General features: G+C 39.9%; 1 protein-coding gene across 7 annotated transcripts in view; it reads right to left on the reverse strand.

Moving 5' to 3' along the window:
- The window catches only part of KDM4C (lysine demethylase 4C), a 274,028-nt gene extending 263,302 nt beyond the window's left edge, over nucleotides 1–10,726 (reverse strand). For all 7 annotated transcript variants that reach the window (XR_010069128.1, XM_063320642.1, XM_063320639.1 and 4 more), the window contains exon 1: nucleotides 10,575–10,726. The gene's annotated coding sequence lies outside the window, so the exon portion shown is untranslated. The remainder of the gene's footprint in view (nucleotides 1–10,574) is intronic.
- Nucleotides 10,727–19,372: the final 8,646 nt, after the last annotated feature.

Here is a 19,372-nt window from a genome sequence, read left to right on the forward strand (position 1 = left end):
AAAATGTGCAAGACATTAGTAAATACAAGGTTACAGAAACACAAGGGCAGTATGTCCGTTTAGGCTGCACATTATAAAATAGAAAGTCAAGTAATACATATATTCAGGGATATGTTACAGTTATTTTAAATCCCTAATATCAACACTGTAATCAGCCATTTTCTGTCCCTCTTGGAAGACAGTAGTGCACGTTGACAAGGTTGTCCACGACTATCTAGAAAAGCAAACGGTAACGGGAATAAATGAGAAGATACACTCCCCTCAAATTAGCACGCATTAGTACTTTGCATAACACTGAAAGAAAGAAGCTTTTTAGCTAATCATGGGAAAGCTTTAGTCAGACAAGCTCAAGCTATGAACCTGATCCAATAAACTGCAAAGCCTGCCCATAACGCTTTCATTTCTTGGTGACCAACTAGTTTGTCTATGTCTTGAAATATGTCTGATTAAACATCACAAAATTTAGATACAACGCAAGCACGTAACTTGTCCAAAGTTGCCAGCTAAAGAGCCAACAACTGAGTTAAAGAATCTGATCCTACTTTTAAAAAGTTTATAGCCATTGTCAGGCCTTATTAAAAGACCTTTAAATCATCATCCAGGAGTATATTAATGCTATGTTTGTCTTAATACTACAGAAGTGGAAATGTGAGGTCAGCAAAGTTTAACGATCTACATCTATGTCAGTATGTGGCTTGAGAATCCTAATGAACCTGATTCAAAATGTCAAAGTACAACACCAGAAAAGCTCACATAACTCACAGCAAGATGAAATCTCATTAATGCTACCAGTATTTACATAATCCAAGCTGCAAATACATTTCACCAATTATGATGACAGGGGAAGTCAGATTCTAAACAAATCCTGTAGTATTTAAACTGCATAGCTTGTACAAACATAAAAAACCTCTGATATGTACATTAACCACCAGAACAAAAAGGTGATAAAAGACTACAAACTTCTCAGGGGCTGCTAAAGCAAAAGAAAAAGCAAAAACAAACAAACAAAAAACAGAAAAGAGAGGAAGAAAGAATAACTTTCTACATGCTTTGACATTAATAACTAAGGCCAGATATGGGAAGAGTTAATTACTGACATCTACAGAACAGAAGTGTACCATATTACATGCTTGATCAATCACACACTTTGTTCTGTACAATTTTTTGGTAAGTGCAGAATCTACAGGATTGTTTCTCCTATATCCTAAGAAAAGGAAAGGACCTCTATAGCCCACTGCAGCCAATCGAATCTCAACTATCCAAATTAGTATAAAGCTGCTACAATTTCCAGCCTCCCCTGTCAAAACAGTGGACTGCCTTCCGTAATGCCTACACCGTACCATATTGTTAAAGCTAGCAGGATACTAAATATAATTTATTGGTGGAAGAGTTACCTGTTAAACACTGTTCTTCCATGCAGAATCCTCTATACTCTCACAAGAACACAGAATATATCAACTCCAGAATTGGAAAACATCTTCCAAGTTTCATTTGTTTGATCCAAACTAGCAATTTTGTTTAATCAAATTCAAGCAAGACACTGACTCACACAACTAGAAAATATTCTCTTAAAACAGAATGAAACACACCAGAAAAGCAGCACATCTTAATCTGCTGTTGGTTAAAATGCACAAAAACCTGTGGTCGTCACTACATGAAACCAACTTTCAGTATTCTCTCTCCGCCCTAGTACTGATCTGTCACATCTCCTCTGAAGGCTATCCACTTCCTGCTTCTAGTGTAAAATGAACTAACAAATACTTTATGAGTTCCACCCCTCACCAGCAGGGAACCAAAACTTTCTGGCTTTAACGTACACAGACTTGATACTTCTTCCAAAGATGCTTTGTGGGAGGCATCTCTTGACTGCCAAACCATGCCCACTTTGGCCCCTGTACTGAAAGCACTGATGAACAAGAAAGGAGAAAAAACACTGCCTGCTACATCTGCTCTGCTATACAAAAAAGATTAGCTAACAAGGAAAAGCACCAAATAACTATAGGTCATTTATGTCACACCTGTGTCATAAAATAAATGTGTTCATACTTTGGAAGATGAGATTATTTTATTCTTTCTGTGTCTTCAATATATAAAGTGTCAATGTCCACAACCTTTACTCAGCAACCTAAATTAAACAAGTCACATAAAGCAAGCTCCAGTAAATGAGAAAAAAAAGGAAGACAGAATGTAAAAGGAAAAAAAAAAAAATCTTTGAAGGTCATCCATTCTCACCGATAAATTAGTTAAAATACAAATTTGTCCCTTTTACTTTTCTTGCAAATTTTCACCCTCACTAACCAGAGGACAACAAACATTCAAGGAAGAATTTGTTCACTCTGAGAAACCTTCTTCAAATAACTAGCAAGAACACAATAAACTTATCTAGAGAAAGCCATGCACAAAAAGCCACAGCATTTTTTTGAGGCCTATCTGAAAGAAAACACAAAATAATCTACTTGAAAACAGTTGTCAGATACAAAAGTTCTCAATTTAAAAATCAAGACATAGCATTCACATTATAAAGTACTAGCCACCATTTTTTCGGAATCATTCAATAAAAACATTTTATTGACCAAACTTGAGGACAACTATGATTTTTTTTCCTGAACCTCCTATCTGCAGAGTCTGTTTTGCAAAAAAAAAGGTAAGAAGTTTTGTTTCCAGCTCTCGCAGATCTGGCTGTACAACCATGCAGTAGAAAACCAGATCTTAATCTATAATAGTCTAAGCAGCAACACAAAATAAGTAAAAACTCCATAAGCTCATCCAGTAATTTATTTTTATCACACATGCAGGTAGATTCTGAGAAAGTTTTTTAGCATCATCCGGAAGTAGGTATAATCCAACTCCCTACAGTGGTTTGTAAAGCAAATTCAAAGATGCTAGATACTGCAATAGTGCATAGTCCATAACTAGCTACAGGAATGATTTTCAGGTAATTGGAAACATAAAAGAGTAGTTTGCATGTCCAACTATTACTGAGCATGCAAATAGCTAATTCTCGATGTGATTTGGTTTTGTATACTTATGTTTGAATTGTTCCTTCAATACCAATAAGTGTGTCTGCAAATTATGTCTGCCTAGTTTATGTACCTGAAAAAGAAAAAATATCCTATTTATCAAGAATTCCAAATACGTTATTTGTTATTTGATCATATTAAATGTTAAAATAAATGCATGGGCCACGATGTTTCGTATTTGTGATATGAGGCATTTATAAGCCAAATCTCATGGTTAGGCATGCATTCATCAGACATCCAGCAGTAATCCAGAAGAATCAATTAAGTTTAAAAACATTAGGAGTATTAAACTATTTAATCAATTATAAAAACTTAAGAAACCAGGAATCTGGATAGGTAACCACATTCTGAAGCTCCTAAAACCATCTCAAATTTACTATGAAGTGCTAAGCAGTTTTACAAACTTCATTTCAAGTTTGTGTTTACATGTCTTGGTACTACCCTTACAGCAATTATTTCAAAAAATATAAAAATGAACTATTCTGAATCCATAAATATTGAATCAAAAGATGACCTGAATTCATTCCACAGGCATTCTTCTCCCACACCAGACTCACAGCATGCAAAAATGTCTTGAAATAACAGAAGAAGGAAAAAAGAAAAAAAAAAAAGTAATTTTCTCATATTTATTTGAAACCCCTATTTCAAGAATTTTTACTTTCTTTCTAATGAAAACGCAGGTGTGGAATCCATAGTCCTAGCTGGAAGCAGCATGTAACAGCCTTCAGAAAAAGTAAGTCAGGCGTCAGACCTATCTAGTTTCCACAGATGCTAACAGCAGAGATCCAGAAAAAGTAAGTATAGGGGTAGCTTATAATTATACCTTTCCAGAACACCACCTCAGTCTTCAGCAATGCACAGATCAAGGAATCCTTAGACAAAGAGGATATGCATGCAGGACAACCAGGCGCTCAGGCCCAGTCAGCATGGTTTTAGGAAAGGCAGGTCCTGCCTGACTAACCTCATCTCCTTCTATGATAAGATGACCCACTTAGTAGATGAGAGAAAGGCTGTGAATGTTGTCTACCTAGATTTTAGTAAAGCCTTCGACACCGTTTCCCACAGCATTCTCCAGGAGAAACTGGCTGCTCATGGCTTGGATGGGTATACAATTTGCTGGGTAAAAAGCTGGCTGTTTGGCCAGGCCCAAAGAGTGGTGGTGAAAAGGAGTTAAATCCAGTTGGTGGCCGGTCACAAGTGGTGTTCCCCAGGGCTCAATACTGGGGCCTGTTCTGTTTAATATCTTTACCATTAATCTGGACGAGGGGATCAGGTGCACCCTCGGTAAGTTTGTAGATGACACCAAATTGGGTTGGGAGTGTTGATCTGCTCGAGGGTAGGAAGGCTCTACAGAGGGATCTGGACAGGCTGGATCAACAGACCGAGGCCAATGGTATGAGGTTCAACAAGGCCAAATGACGGGTCCTGCACTTGGGTGACAACGACCTCATGCAGCGCTACAGGTTTGGGGAGGAGTGGCTAAAGAGCTGCCTGGCAGAAAAGGACCTGGGGGTGTTGGTTGACTGCCAGTTGAATATGAGCCAGCAGTGTGCCCAGGTGGCCAAGAAGGCCAGTAGCATCCTGGTCTGTGTCAGGAACAGAGTGGCCAGCAGGACAAGGGAAGTGACTGGACCCCTGTGAGGCCCCACCTCCCATACTGTGTTCAGTTTTGGGCCCCTCACCACAAGACAGACATTGAGGTGCTGGGGCACATCCAAAGAAGAGCAACAAAACCAGTGAAGGGTCTCGAGCACAAGTCTTATGAGGAGTGGCTGAGGGAACTGGGGTTGTTTAGCCTGGAGAGAATAGGCAGCTCAGGGGAGACCTTATCGCTCTCTACAACTACCTGAAAGGAGGTCTCTTCTCTCAAGTAAGAAGTGATAGCACAAGATGAAGTGGCCTCAAGTTACACCAGGGGAGGTTCAGATTGGATATTAGGAAAAATTTCTTCAGGGAAAGGGTTATCAAACAATGGAACAGCCTGCCCAGGGAAGTGGTTCAGTCATCAACCTTTGAGGTATTTAGAAGACGGGTCGACATGGTACTTATGGACGTGGTTTAGTGGTGGACTTTGCAGTGTTAGATTAATGGTTGGACTCAACGACTGTAAAGGTTCCTTCCAACCTAAACAATTCTATGATTCTATATTATTGCATTTTGGGGACTTTGATGGCTTTTTTTGTCCATGATTTGGAACCTTTGTAGGCCTTTAGTATCTAGAACATTTCATAACAAAGCATTCCACAATCAACAATATGCTAAGTGATATATTTCCTTCTGTATGTTTTGACTATTTCACATTTTAGTTTCATCTGATATCTCATGAGCAGACTGGGAACAGTTACGTATCTGTTCATATTTACCTTCGGAACACATATGACTTACAGATCTCTACCATGGTCTCCCGCTGTCATCTCTTTTCTAAGCTGAAGACTCCTAGTCTCTTCACAGAAAATCCATTCCATACTTCTGATCATCATTGCATCCTATTTCTGGATCTTTTCTAGTTCAAGCAAATTACTTTTAGTGAGGGGAAAGGTGTACCAAAGCCGTATGCACTATTGAACGTGCAAGTAAACCATGAATTCACACAATGGTGCAACAACAGCCTCAAATTTGGTTGTAGACCATGGCGACCAGAGAGCAGTTTGGCTTAGATCTCAGTGTTTAAAAAGCTAATTTACAAGCACCTAAAAGTTCAGAAAAATACTCCTTGCTCATGCAGCCTATAATATTGCTGGCAATACAAACAGCAGGTGGTGGATGTGAACTGCCTCCTGATTAAGCACTTTCAAACAGTTTTGCCAGGTCTGTCATTTCTGCTAATAAGCATTTCCCAAAAAAACTCCCTAACTGTATGGCACGTTATTAACTGCCTTTACAGATCTCCTCCCAAAAGATACTCTTACACCCTGGATTTCACAACTCCTTAACATCAAAACACACATTTAAGTGATATGCTATCAAAACACACATTTAAGCAATATGCTATAACAACAATTATAATATTTTTCACAAGACACCATTACATGGCAAATCCTTTATCAGATGCAGAAAAAGGACAGGACAAAAGAAACTGTAAATAAGCCTCTATAACCTGAGAAACAGAAAGATGTACTTTTCTCCTTTAACACTCCTTGTGGCACACCTGAAGCTGTATTTCTGCACTTGTGATAAGGTCTAGCAACTATTAACCTTCACAGTAAGCATTTCCCCTCTCATAAAAGATATTGTAATTCAAAGACGTAACGCGATACCCCTGCCCTTACACCTTATTCTAAATTACCACGGACCCAATACCTAGCAGCCAGGGAAGAGTCTTGTCTTTCTGCTGTTATGATGGGAAGCACACACACTAAAGCAAACTACATGAAGCACATGTAGTCACTCTGCGCTTCTGGGCTCTGCTACAATTATCACAGCAGTGAAGAAAGCATCATTTGCTCAGCTCACGGAACCAAAAGCCTCCTCAATCAAAAACTGATCACAGGCCACTGAAATGGCATACCATTTAATACCAGAGGCAGACCACTTAAAATGAACTCATACCAGTCTGTGAGTTCATATGAGTAGAACCACATGGCTCTAATCCATAACATTATAACAGAAAAAATGAGCAAGAAGAAAGAACCAACATTGTGCTTCTGTTGAACTTGCAGCTCTAGCATGTCATATTACTTTGTGATGCAAAAAGTTCAGTGAAAAGTAAAATATATAGCTAATATTTGTACAGCAGGAAGCTGCAAAGATTTGTATATCAATAAATCCAAAAGATGTTTCCACAGGGGCAACAAAAGAACATTGTGAGCTTAGAAGTTTCACCAAGTCAAACACAGGCCATATCTACAATCCTAAAGGTGACAGACTAGTTACAAAAAAATTTCTCCTCTATTATTACCTAATATTATTTCAAATTTTAGATATTTTTACTGATCTCAGTTTTGAAATGTTTGCATCTTTTATTCAAATCAAATTCTCCAAATACTTCCATCTGAAATCAAACCCAAACATGAAGAGTTTGATTCCTAAAACTTAAGGAGTTTCTTGAACTCTTTTATTTCTATGCCTTCATTCATAGCGCAGTTTACAGACTTCTACACTTTTCCCCAATTTTAATTTTAGTTCTAAACCAAAATTGCCCTCGTGTTTTCAAAATGGTTTACAATTATAAACAATTTACTCAACTCCAAAGGCACAGATTCATTTACAACTTTAGCAACTTATAAATTGTGTTTTAAGCAAAGAAATAAACTGCAAAAATGAAACAGAACCTGCCCCAGCACAGTAATTTTTGTCATATGGCATCTATCATGAATAGGAGTAGTTATCTAGGTCTTGTTAGAGAAATGCTACCCGCTAATAACTAGCATTTTAATTTTCTTAAACAAAAACCATCAGGAAATCATAGGTCTACTGAGCTACATCATAACAGCCTCAATCGAGTGATTCTACATTTTACAGGCAAAAATGTCACAAAGGAACCAGAACACATTTTGTTTGTGAAACTCCCCTATAATATCTGTAACAGTCAATGAAGTATCCTGTCATGTCTGAGAGTCAGAAAGTGAAACTGATTAGACACTGAAATTTTTTCAATATTCATCTTCACAAAAGATGTGTTTTGAATTTTAACTCTTATAATTTTAACATCCTGAATTAAAAACGCTGACAATTTTTCTAATCTGTTGTTTACAGACATTGTCCTCTGTTTTCAGGGTACACTGTCTTAAGTATACTGACCTAAATATACTGTATAGCAAATGTTAGATGTAAACAGAATTAAGGATAAAAATGACTGCTTGCGTAAGTCAGTAGCAGGACTATTCACATGGACAAAGTTAACAACTTACCTGCTATGCATAATGCCAGAATTTTAAACAGATGTAATAAAGTTGGAGAAAAATGCAAGCCTGCAACAGAATGAATTACGATATACAATGCCACCTAAAAAACCTGAAGAACACTCTAACTCTTTATATACCAAAGCTACAGTAAGAGTTTAAAACACACTCTGGACTTCGGATCAGCAAATTGTTATGAACATCTTCATTATGTCATTTGATTACACAACAATTACTGTCTTCCAAGTATAAAATACTGCATTTCTTGAAATTATCTTAATCACGAGTCAGCCTAGGAATCTAAACGAAAATGAAGCACTCAACACATCACTTGTTCATTTTGAGACACGAAATATTAAGCTATCAAGTGACCATAGAGATTTTTTTTACTTAGATAAGTATTATTAGATAAGTATTACGTAAATATTAAAGTCTTAGCATTCCTGAACATCATCTTTTGAACCATTCGTGTGATCATTCAGAGAGCTTGAAAATATCTTGTATTAGCAGAATTACAGTAAAACATGCTCTCTTTGAAGCTCCATGTATACTAAAAATGTGTTTCAAAATGTATTAGGGTTTTTTTAATCGATGTTGGGAGGTAGAAGGATAAAAATGCCACCTTCATAAAACAAATTTGACCTAAACTGACACCACCATATACCCCATTCACATTCTGTTCAGCATCACGCTGACAAAACATATCCCAGCAAAAGACAACTGTAGAAAAAACCTGAAGAATTCAAAGTGAATTAAATGCAGAACTAAGTAGTAGACCAATCAAGAGCTGTTTAAACTGAGAAAGTCCTAAATCTACTCAAATGTTTTTTAATAAAGTTAGGTTCGAAATCACCATTTTTTTTTAATCATTACTGTGCTTGTTAATAATAGCTTAGGAAGATTCTAATCTTGACAACATAATTTTCTGATTTGAATGCATTACTGTCATAATCGTGCATTTAGATTTGGTGCAGAACCATTTACTCGATTTGTTTAAAAATCAGGCCAATAGATACAAAATTCTGTACTCAATACTCATCCATAATTAAGGACTAAAAATTACAGGACTTGAATTTTTTTTTTCTATTTTGTCATATTTACCATGAAAAAAAGAGATCAAATCAGATTATTTTTTTTTTAAATACTGACTAAAGGTTTTTCCCTTATATACATGGGCTCTAACTCTGATCCAACAGCTCTTTAATCACATCTGCTTATTGGGATCAGATATACTGTTTCCTGGGTCAGTCCCTAGAAACGTAATTCCTCTTATATGCATTTGTACCTGCATTTAGCTAAAAGAAAACCATCAGTTCCCAGCAATCAATAACACCAGCATCATTCCAACTCAAAGTTGAGAGTAAGATAAGCATGACTGGCAGTGGGTCTATTTACCCTCATTTCAAGTACTGAAAAGCAAATCGTGCCAGTGTCTTCCATTCTCTTGTGTTTGTAAAGCACTTCTGTGAAGCAATACCATCAGCTACTTATCACAGTTCAGGGAAAAGTAAGGGTAAAGCCCAAGACAAATTTTATTCCACAGTCATTTTTACATTCTTCATTCATTAAGAATGTGAACAAAAAAAAAAAAACACTGTAGGGTGACAAAAAATAGCCTGCCTTAGGCTGCCACTAAATTTCTTTCTTCTGGAAAGTGTTTCAGCTCGAAAAACTATTGGTTTAGTAGCCACCAGGTAACTTCTGTTGCTGCTGTTGCTAATGTCTCAGAAAAGAGTGCAAAGAATCACAAATCTGCAGGATACTAATATAAAAAATAAACGCTGTTTATGCTCCGAGCTAGTATAAATCTTTAAAAAACACACGGACACCTAGTATTGTTTTCTAACACAGTTAACCTAGCAGAAAAAATGTTTTGCATACACTTCTCATTTCAGACTGCCAATTAAAACCAACGGCAGAAAAGAGGCGGCTCATTAACAGCAGGCTATTAACATGGCACCAAGCCCTGGTCCCGAAACTGTCTCTGGAAGCGTGGAGCACTCTAAACACAGGCAGGCGCACGTGGAATCGGCGCTTAACGGAGCACTTTGATCAGAAGACGGCTTTAAACTCTTTTTCTAACACTTTACAACTGTTAACTCCCAGGAACGCCTTAACGACGCGCAGAAAGGAACGAGCCGTATGGCCGCGGCCGCACTTCCTAAGAAAAAAACAGGCTGTTCGGAAAGTCCATCGAGCCTGACCAAAGCCCGGAACGACGCGCAGAGGGGTAAGGCTGCGTTTCCCCCCGTCCGCTCGCTCCCGACACCCGGGGAAACGGCCCGACCTCTCGGGAGCTCCCACCCACCTCCCCGACCCAGAACCGCCGGACGCAGACGGGAACACGAGCCGCGTTTCTCCGACACCTGCCGGTTTCGTTTCCCCACCTCGCTCCCAGCCGCCGCTCCGCAACGCCGAGCACCGGCACCGATCCCCTCCCGACCCCCCTCACGCACCCCGGCGGGGGAGAGGGATTGCAGGGCGGCACGGCGGCCGCTCCGCCCCTCGCACCCGACCCCTACGGCCCGTCCCGCCGCGGGCAGCCCGGCGAGACACTGCCCCGCCGCCGTCGCCCCCACGGCCCGTCCCGACCCCGTTCCCCCCCGCCTCAGCTCCCTCACCCCCTCGCCCGCCCCGGCCTTCCCCTATCCGGCAGGCCGCCCCACGCCTCCTCCCCGCCGCCGCCCGGCCCGGCTCGGAGCTCGCCCCGCACCTGTCCGGGAGATGGTTACGCGTGCAGCCGCGGACTGAGGAGGGGGAGGGGGAACGGCAGCAACTCCGCTCCCCCTCGGGTCTTTTTCCTGCCGGTTCCCGCGGGACGCCCAGCTCCCTGCGCCGATGACAGCTGCCGCCTGCGCATGCGCGCAGCCCTCGCACGCACGGGGAAGCGCGGAGGCCCGGGCGGGTGCGGGGGGGCGGGGGGGGGAGAGCGAACACGTGACGGAGGAGGGGCGCCCGCGTCACGTGCCGGGAGCGGGCGGTGGCGCGGGTGTTTCCCGGCGGGGAGGTGCGGGGGGTCGAGTGACGCGGCAGTCACGTGGGAGCGCTCGTGCCTGGAGGGTGGTCACCTGGCGCGGGGGCGGGTGAGGGGTGGGCGCGGTGCGGTGGTTGGCGCCGTTAACGGTCGCTGGGGGTGAGGCGGGGCGGCAGCGGCGAGCAGGTGGCTTGGGCGGGCGGGCTCTGCTGCCAAGCGCCCGCCGGGTGGGCCAGGCTGGGACTGGCCGCCCCTCCAGCCGGGGGTGAGTGGTATCTCTGGGGAAGGTTGTAGTCTTGGGGGAGCTGGCCACGGGGCGGAGGGGGAGAGGTGCAGGTGCCGCCTCCGCGGCTCGCCAGCCTGCCCCTGTTGTCCCAGCCGCCCTTCAGCGATGCGTGCTCTCGAACGGAGGGCTGGCGTCGTCTTGTACCGGCCGGGCAATAACCTGAGGAAAACAGAAGCCCTAAGCTTACGGACAGAGGCGGTCCGTTAACCCTAGCGATGCGTAACACGCAAGAGCGTGCTGGTCCGTAGGAATGGTCTGCACGATCTGTCACAGCAAGCCACTAGGTTCTCTTGGTTATCCTAATCTCCTTTACGCCCTCATGTCCCTTATCAGTCAGTACCGCTCTATGAAAGTGATGTTGTTTCCAGAACTTCAGCGTTACTTTTAATGACTAAGCCCCATAATGCTGTGTGTTATGCATTTACTTTGTGCAGTGCTGCGGTATGGTGTAATTTTGACTGTTCAGGTTGCTGCTAAAATAAATCAGTCTGGTTTTTAACTGTGTTATATGCTTTGATTTTTTCTTACTAATCAGTAATCTCTGATCTTTATCTCTTTATCTTTCATTTTAGCTTCTGGTTGCTATGTTTAAGAAAGTGAAAAAATACCAAAAGATAACTAAAGGACAAGTACTCTTTAGATGTGCTTCTTCAGCCATACCTGTTATGTTAAAGGAAGTTTTACTTTACATTTGAATTTAAGGGCCAAAGACTTTTTTCGGTACCAGTGAAACCTGAAAATACAGGATATATATTTTTTTTAAGTAACATATCTGATACTATAACTTTGCAGTGCTCAGAGACTGTTATGTTATTTTTTCATTTGGACACAGTACTGTACATTAAATTATAATAGTGCTGTGTATACTATATCTTCAGACACAAAAAACTTAATGCAACCGTATCTTTGAATGTACGGCACCACCATTTCCAGCAATGTCTAATATGCATCATCTGCCTTAGGAAAGGGATTTTATTTCACTGAATATAAGTAGGAGAAACGGAGAACATTGTTTTCTTTCTTCTTCGAGCCTTTGGGAGTATGAAGAAAATGTTTATTTAATGCTTACAGGAAAACAGTGCTGTTGAATGCAGTTTCTCATTTGGTTTGTTCTATGTATGTTGATTCAAATATAAAGCGCAAAAGATTGATGATTTAGGATTGTTTTCAAATATGATCTGTAAGATTGATGCTGAGGACTTGATGAGAAAGTACAGCAGTGACTCTTGGAAGTGAGTCAGCACCTCTCCTCATCTGGTCTTCTTTCAGGTTACAAGTCTCTGTGAGGTCATTTCATGCCTGGAGTGTGTTACTGTATTGTGTACACCTCTCCATGCCCCTGGCTCTGCTCTCCCAAGTGATGGACTCAGGGTGCAGGTGGGTACTCAGAAAACATTAACCTAACCCTCATCGTGGTATGGCTATGGAAAACTGTGCCTTGATGTCATTTTTCAAAGCAGTAGCTTAGCATGTCTGGCTTGCTAAATGGAAGTAAGGACACCGGCCTTCTTCAGAATAGTTATGTAGCTATGCATGGTCAATAGATAAATGTTTTAGCTTTATTAAACTGCTCCAGCACAGTGCTTTCAGGACTTACTGATCGCCTTCTTTACTTTAATGGGTTCATCTCAAAGCACCTGTGAATTTGCTGACATGTTCTAGCTGGCATGAAGGATTTTTTTCTTACTAAGGTTTAAGGAAGCTCTTCTGCTCTTTGTTTGTGTCTTTCATGTTCTGGGCTATGCATTTAGGTCAATGTTGGCTAGTAACAAAACCTTTGGTCATGTTACCACAGCCACTAAGAAAAAAGGATGTAACCTCCAAGTTCCCTCACCTTTGTTTTAAGTTGCTGTTTTAAGAAGCACAAGCTTCTAACCAAAAAATGTCCTTTCGGCTGATAGTGTAAGTACCTTCTCTCCTTCACCCCCCTCAGCAGAGTTAGAAGCCACTCCTGTGTGAGGAGTTCCTGTCTAAGTTACGAGTTTGTCCTCTGTGACACCCCGAGGTCCCTGTTTCAGTGTTGTACTACTCATGGTGAAAACTTATTTACTTAATATCATCTGAACTTCCTGTATTGCAGTTTATGTTTGTCTTGTCTCATCACTGTGTGTTTCCAAGTAGGCTCCATCTTTCTATGCCCTCACACTAGGTAATGGTGGACAGCAATAAGATAACTGTGGAACCTTGTCCTCTTAAGGCTGAACAAACCCAGCTCCCTCAGTCGCTACTCATATACCGTATCCTCCAGCCTCTGACAATCTTGTGGCATTCCACTAGACTTAAGAATGTCAATGTTTTTGATACACCGTAAAGCCAAAAACTGGACACAGCACAGTATTTTACCCAAATTGGTGCAGAATATATCATTTATGGTTTTGAATGTAGGTTACTTCCATATTGTGTAGCAGGAATATTATGAAATCTTTTCAGAATCTTAAGTAAGTGACATGTCTGCTTAACATGAGTAGCATAGCTGTCTAAAGTAAGGTTACTTTTGAGGCAGAAAAAGTTCTCTTGTAGAATTCCACTGCAATGCTGCTTAAGACACATGAGGTGGCAGCAAACACCAGAAGCAAAGCGCTGCTAGCCCAAGGCAGAGAAGCTGTTGGCAATGAGACAGATTTTGCCATGCTCTTGATATTGTCTAGATTGTGCACGTTGATGTAATTTCTGTTATACTGCATTGAGTTATAAATCAGGACATGAGTGCTGGCTGTTCAAATGTAATCCTGGCCAAAACCTTCTGTAGCCTGTATGTTTAATTAATAGTGTGCAATTTAGCAGTGTTATAAAAATGTGTTGTGCAGACTACAGAGGATAAATAACTTTTTTTTGAACTGTGTATCTTTTGTGAATTTTACATCTTTGTCGTTGTGTCTTCATCTTAAAAATGTTGATAGTAATATTAATCTCTCTTAGTGTTCTGGAAATTCTTTCACTTACGGAACTTTCTAGCTGTTAAACATTTCAGTGACATGAAGATGAAGTTAGTCATATTTAACCTGTGAATGATGTACTGTAAAAACAGCAACAGTAAAAATGGGGAGTTAGTTTACCCAGGGATATAGCTGGTAGGTAGCCTCCTTCTGTTAATGTTGTTATATACAGATCAAAAGTATTTTGAGTGCTCCAACTCAGACAGAGGTTATTAGCTTGATAGAGAAATTTCTGGAATATCTCTGCACCTGTTAGAAAGGTGTCCTGGTTTGAGATAGAATAAAACCAATTTTTAGTAATTTTACTTTTCAGTTAAGTCTCTTGTAACTGGCTGCGTTGTCTGAAATTAAGGGTATGTTTTTCAGACAGTGTTTGCTTCTAGCAGTGCTAAGGTCTGATGTTTGTAGTTAATACCAAGGGATGGTGTGGAGAGAGGCTCTTGCTTATACTTACTTCTATAACAACCAAGGTCAGCTAACTTTGTTATGTCCCACATTGGAGGGTCGGAAGCAGAAGAGCGTAGAAGGGTCGCACCTGTGGGAAGAAGCAGACAGGACAGGTGACCCAAAACTGACCCATGGGATATTCCATCCCATCTGCATCATGCTCATCATAAAAGCTGAGGGATCCAAGGGATCAGCCTCTTTCTTCAGTGGCAGGTGTCAGAGGAGGACTCTGTCTGTTTGTTTGCCTTTCATCCCGATTCATGTGTTCCTGAATCCAGTTCGTGTCTGCCGCAGAGTCCAGTCCCAGTGCTTTCCAGTGATGTGATCACAGAATCATAGAATGATTCAGGTTGGAAGGGACCTTAAAGATAATTTAGTTTCAACCCCCTTGCCCTGGGCAGGGACACCTCCCAATAGACCAGGTTGCTCCTGGGAGGTCAGTATTGGTTTTGAACATATTTGTATATATTTCATTATTTTCTTATTAATATTATTATCTTTTATTATTAATATTTCATTATAGCTGCTGTAGGGTTTTTTCCAACCCCTTGTTCTCTCTCCATTCCCCTTCTGGGGAGAGAACATCTGTTGTTCATTTAATAGCTAGCCCAGCATAAACCTCGACACAAAGGCCAGACTAGATAATCATAAATAGAGCTTCTGAGTTGAGAATTCACATAAGTAATTTATTTTTATTATATTTATTCTTGACATTTTATGTTAAACATAGAGGAAACCTTATTGTATTTAATATTGATTACTTCCATGAAAAACCTTACCTATCCAGATGGTGTTCCTTTCAGCCAATAGCTATTTTCCTAAAAAATTGTCAGGATAAAATAGAGAGATTATGCCATACTAGTTAAAGGATACCCATGGGCTCTGCTGGGCAATAGTGCATTGCAAGTCTACTCAAGCATCAAGTCTCAGAGACCCAAGTTCTGGTCTCCTAGCCAGATCAGCTCAGTTGTAAAGCAGTCAAAGGTTTCATTAGTATCTAAGAGCAAAGGTTAAATAACTTTGCATAATTTGGCAATACTAGATTTTTCTTTGGTCGTGTTCTCGCTGACAGTTTTATGAAAAATGTAATGCTAGTTTCCACTAGTACCAGACAGATGGTCAAGAGTCTTGATTGTTTTGTAGTGTGACAGGGATGAAAAATTAGCAATATGTAATCAGGCCACCTTGTCTGCCCTCCGTGTCAAGTTGTGTTTCTTTCAGTACAGCGAGTTGTCTGACCTATTTTTAATAGTGTTCTAGGTCAAATTTTTCACAATATCTGTCCATTTTCTCTGCAGGACCCATGTGACTTCACTGAGTTTTAAGAGTTTTATATGTATAAAAGACAATCGCCGGATAATGACAAGGTGAAGATGAATATTTAAACAAGGGCAAAGAATGCAGAATTTTTTCTTTCCCTTCACTGTAAATAAATAAAAGAATTAACGTATGTAAGCTTACCCTAAAAAGGATGCAAATACATCTTGTGATTAAGTACCTCATCCAGGCACTTTATACCTATGAATTTGATTTATTGATGCCAATATCCACTGAAATACAGGAAAGGAAAGTTTTTGAATTTATAAATTGGGCATACAGCCAAGACATATCCCCCTTAGTTAAGTTATGTGTTAGGGGAACCAAATCTTTTTGTTGGGAAAGGGATAGGGATGGTTGGAGGACTGAACTCGGGACAACCATAAGAAAAGAATCCTCTTTTAGTGCATTAAACAGCCCCTAGAAGAGAGGCTGTTTACTTATGCCCTGTTTACTACTGCCCTGTTTGTTGATTTTGTTCCGTCATTGAATTGGCAGCATGTTCTTTTGCTCTATGCAGAAGCTGTGTTTTATTTCAGGACGCGATAGATGGCAGTCTTTATCTTCTGTTTGTTTTGTCCACAAGCAGTTAACATGTCTTTTCTTCCACACAAAGGACTAATCCACTTAGACTGCAACAGCAGAAAGACAATAAGGTTTACCTCTGTCAGTAATCTAATGGCTTGCACTTAAACCATAAATTTAAACCTCCGTGAACTGTCCATTGGATCCACCCAGACTCTGACAAAACAAGTGGCATTTAACCGTCACTGTCCTTTGCAGTTGTCTGATTTGAGGGCTGAACTGAGAAAAATTAATTTGGTTCCTTTATAAAGCCCTCATCCAGAAATGCATTCTATCCTTTTTAACTGGGCAGGTGAATGAAAGAGGTTTTTTCACTGTTGTGTTGAAGAGTGTTTCTCTGCCCAAGAAAGATAACGGAGGAGCTGAGAGGAAACACTAGACACTAACTGGGCAAGTACTGACTGCAGGATACCATGAAAGAGCAGAAAGTCTGTTTTAGCCTGTGTGATTGCTGTACGTGATTTGAAACCACAAAGATAAATTGATTTGGATGAACTATGGTATTTTTTCCAAAAGCAGTGCAGAAACTAACATTTTGGCAACATTCTCCAATCAAAAAAAGGCATCTGTTGGCCTGGTTCAGGGAACAGTCATCAAACTTAACTTTTTTGAGTTGAGAAAGCCCCAAAATGTGATAGACCTGAATTCTGCCACAAGTTGACTAGCAAGGAAAGAGCCTGAAGGAAAATCTAGTGCTCCCACGATTGTAAGTGGAAATTTAGAAAGCTTCCTTAAAAAAAAAAAAAGCATTCCTCCCATCACCTACATTGTTTATTCTAGCATCTTTTGTCTTTAAAACACTTCTATGTGGTAATAATGGAGGTAGCTGAAATAAATTTACCTTCAGTTAACCGCACAGAACAAGTATAAAGGAAAAAAATTAACCAAGTGTATACAGCCGAAAGCAATGCCTTAGGATACTATTTTCTAATATTTGCTCTGGGTTTAAAATTCTTGAGAAACTGGAAATTAAATGCAATTTGTACTAACCAGGAGTTGCCACACTTCTAATTGTTCACTTAAATTCTATATTATACTATCTTACAGGAAGACATAAAAGGTTAGCATTTGTAGAACAAAGGAACACAAAGCCAGAAATCTAATTTTTTGCCTTTGAGATCTTGGTTCAAACATCAATTAATTCGGTTTCAACAGTAAAACTTTTAGCTAACTTTAGCTTACATATGCAGAATCCTTTAGTAAATAAGTTGTGATTTGTAAGCAGTCAGAATTCACATTAAATGGTTCAGTCTTCTTACATTTGAAGTTTTAAAGATTGGTCATTTTCAGAGTTGATGTAATGTAATTAAATACTAAAATAAATTTTTACTTTATAGAATCACACAGAATCACAGAATCTTCAGAGTTGGAAGGGCCCTCTAGAGATCATCTAGTCCAACTCCCCTGCTAAAGCAGGATTGCCTAGAGCTCATTACTCAGGACTGCATCCAGGCGAGTCTTGAATTATAATTTGATACTCTGTAATTTTATTGCTTTATTTTCAGTTTAGAAGTCCACACAATTCTGTACAAGGATATTTTTTTTTTCATTTCACTTTAGTGAAATTCACAGCTCTGAGAAGCAACATGAATTCAGAACCTTGAATTGAAGATCTTGGAACGTATCAAACAAGCCACTCAATACATTTTTGTCCTCACACATGATTTTATGTAGCATTTGTTGTCCTTAGACTCAGCTATCCATCCCATTAATAGTATAATAGTACCTACAACATCAGAGTACCTGAGGAAATCCAAAAATATTCTTATTGACTTCATTCGTCTGACACTTAATTGAATTTTTATGTTGTTTTTTCTATCCATAAAACAATGAAGAATAGCATTTGCTGTACTGGAATTAAACAAGGATTAAATGAGTAAAGTTTCTGATGTGTGTAGAGTATTATTTTCATCTTGGTGTATTTTGACTTTATTAAGAATGCACAAAGTGACTTTGTTAAAAGGAAAAGACTAAAATCAGTCATGGAATAAATACTAGTTGCAGGCTGATACATATGATTTACAAGTTATGAAGGGAAGCACATCCAGTAAGTGGGTATATTGTGAATGCAGTTTTTAAAAAAGTGTATGAACACTTCTGAAAATCTTTTTTTCTGGTCTTTCTGTTTTTGTAGCATTTTAAAAATTCAGCTTCTTATGTTGATTGCTTTTTATTAGTCTATTTCTGTATACCCTTTCCCTATCTTACTTTCAATCACATTACTCTGCCTTCCTATGTGAACTCCCAATCCTGGTAAGAGATTTTGAATTTGAGATTTGAATCTCAAATCTCAAAATCTTCAAAAGAGATTTGAACCTCGTGTTCCAGTTTAGTACTGCAATAGGACAGGTTTCTGTACTTACAGTAAATTGGGATGGAGGGTGACGCTTGGGGTTCTTTTGTTGTTTTTCCCCACCACTGTGCAGTGGTGGAATATTTACTAATCTGCTGGATATTGACAGGACATATGTCAACACATAACACTTCTGAAGAGCACATTCTTTATTTTTATTCTGCCTGGTTTTTAAGACATAAAGGGACTTTCAAACATCTGTCCAGGGTAATGATGGCATTTTAAGAGAGAGTAGTCCAAGGTTTTTAGCTTGAATGACATCAGTGATGGCTCTAATCCGGGGGTCATCCAAGGAAAGATAAAGGGTCAGAAATTCCACAAAAATGGGTGTCTTTCATCAGCTTAATTCTCTTGCAGTTTCTGCCTTTTCACACAAATGTGCAAAATGTGACAGAGTACCAGTTTAGCTCTAAATTCCCATTTGCCGCTCAGTGGGATGTATTCAAAGCAGAAGGTAGTACCTCTGTCATGTATATAAAAAATCCTGGCAAAATGTGGGATTACTTCTGGAGTTGCCCTCTGAGAAGAGATTTTGAGAAGAGGAAGTTTTAAGCCCAATATCTGCCCATTTTCTCTGCAGCACCCATGTGACTTCACTGAGTTTTGAGAGTTT

The sequence above is a fragment of the Chroicocephalus ridibundus genome, chromosome Z, assembly GCF_963924245.1.
Source record: "Chroicocephalus ridibundus chromosome Z, bChrRid1.1, whole genome shotgun sequence".
In the NCBI taxonomy this organism is placed as follows: domain Eukaryota; kingdom Metazoa; phylum Chordata; class Aves; order Charadriiformes; family Laridae; genus Chroicocephalus; species Chroicocephalus ridibundus.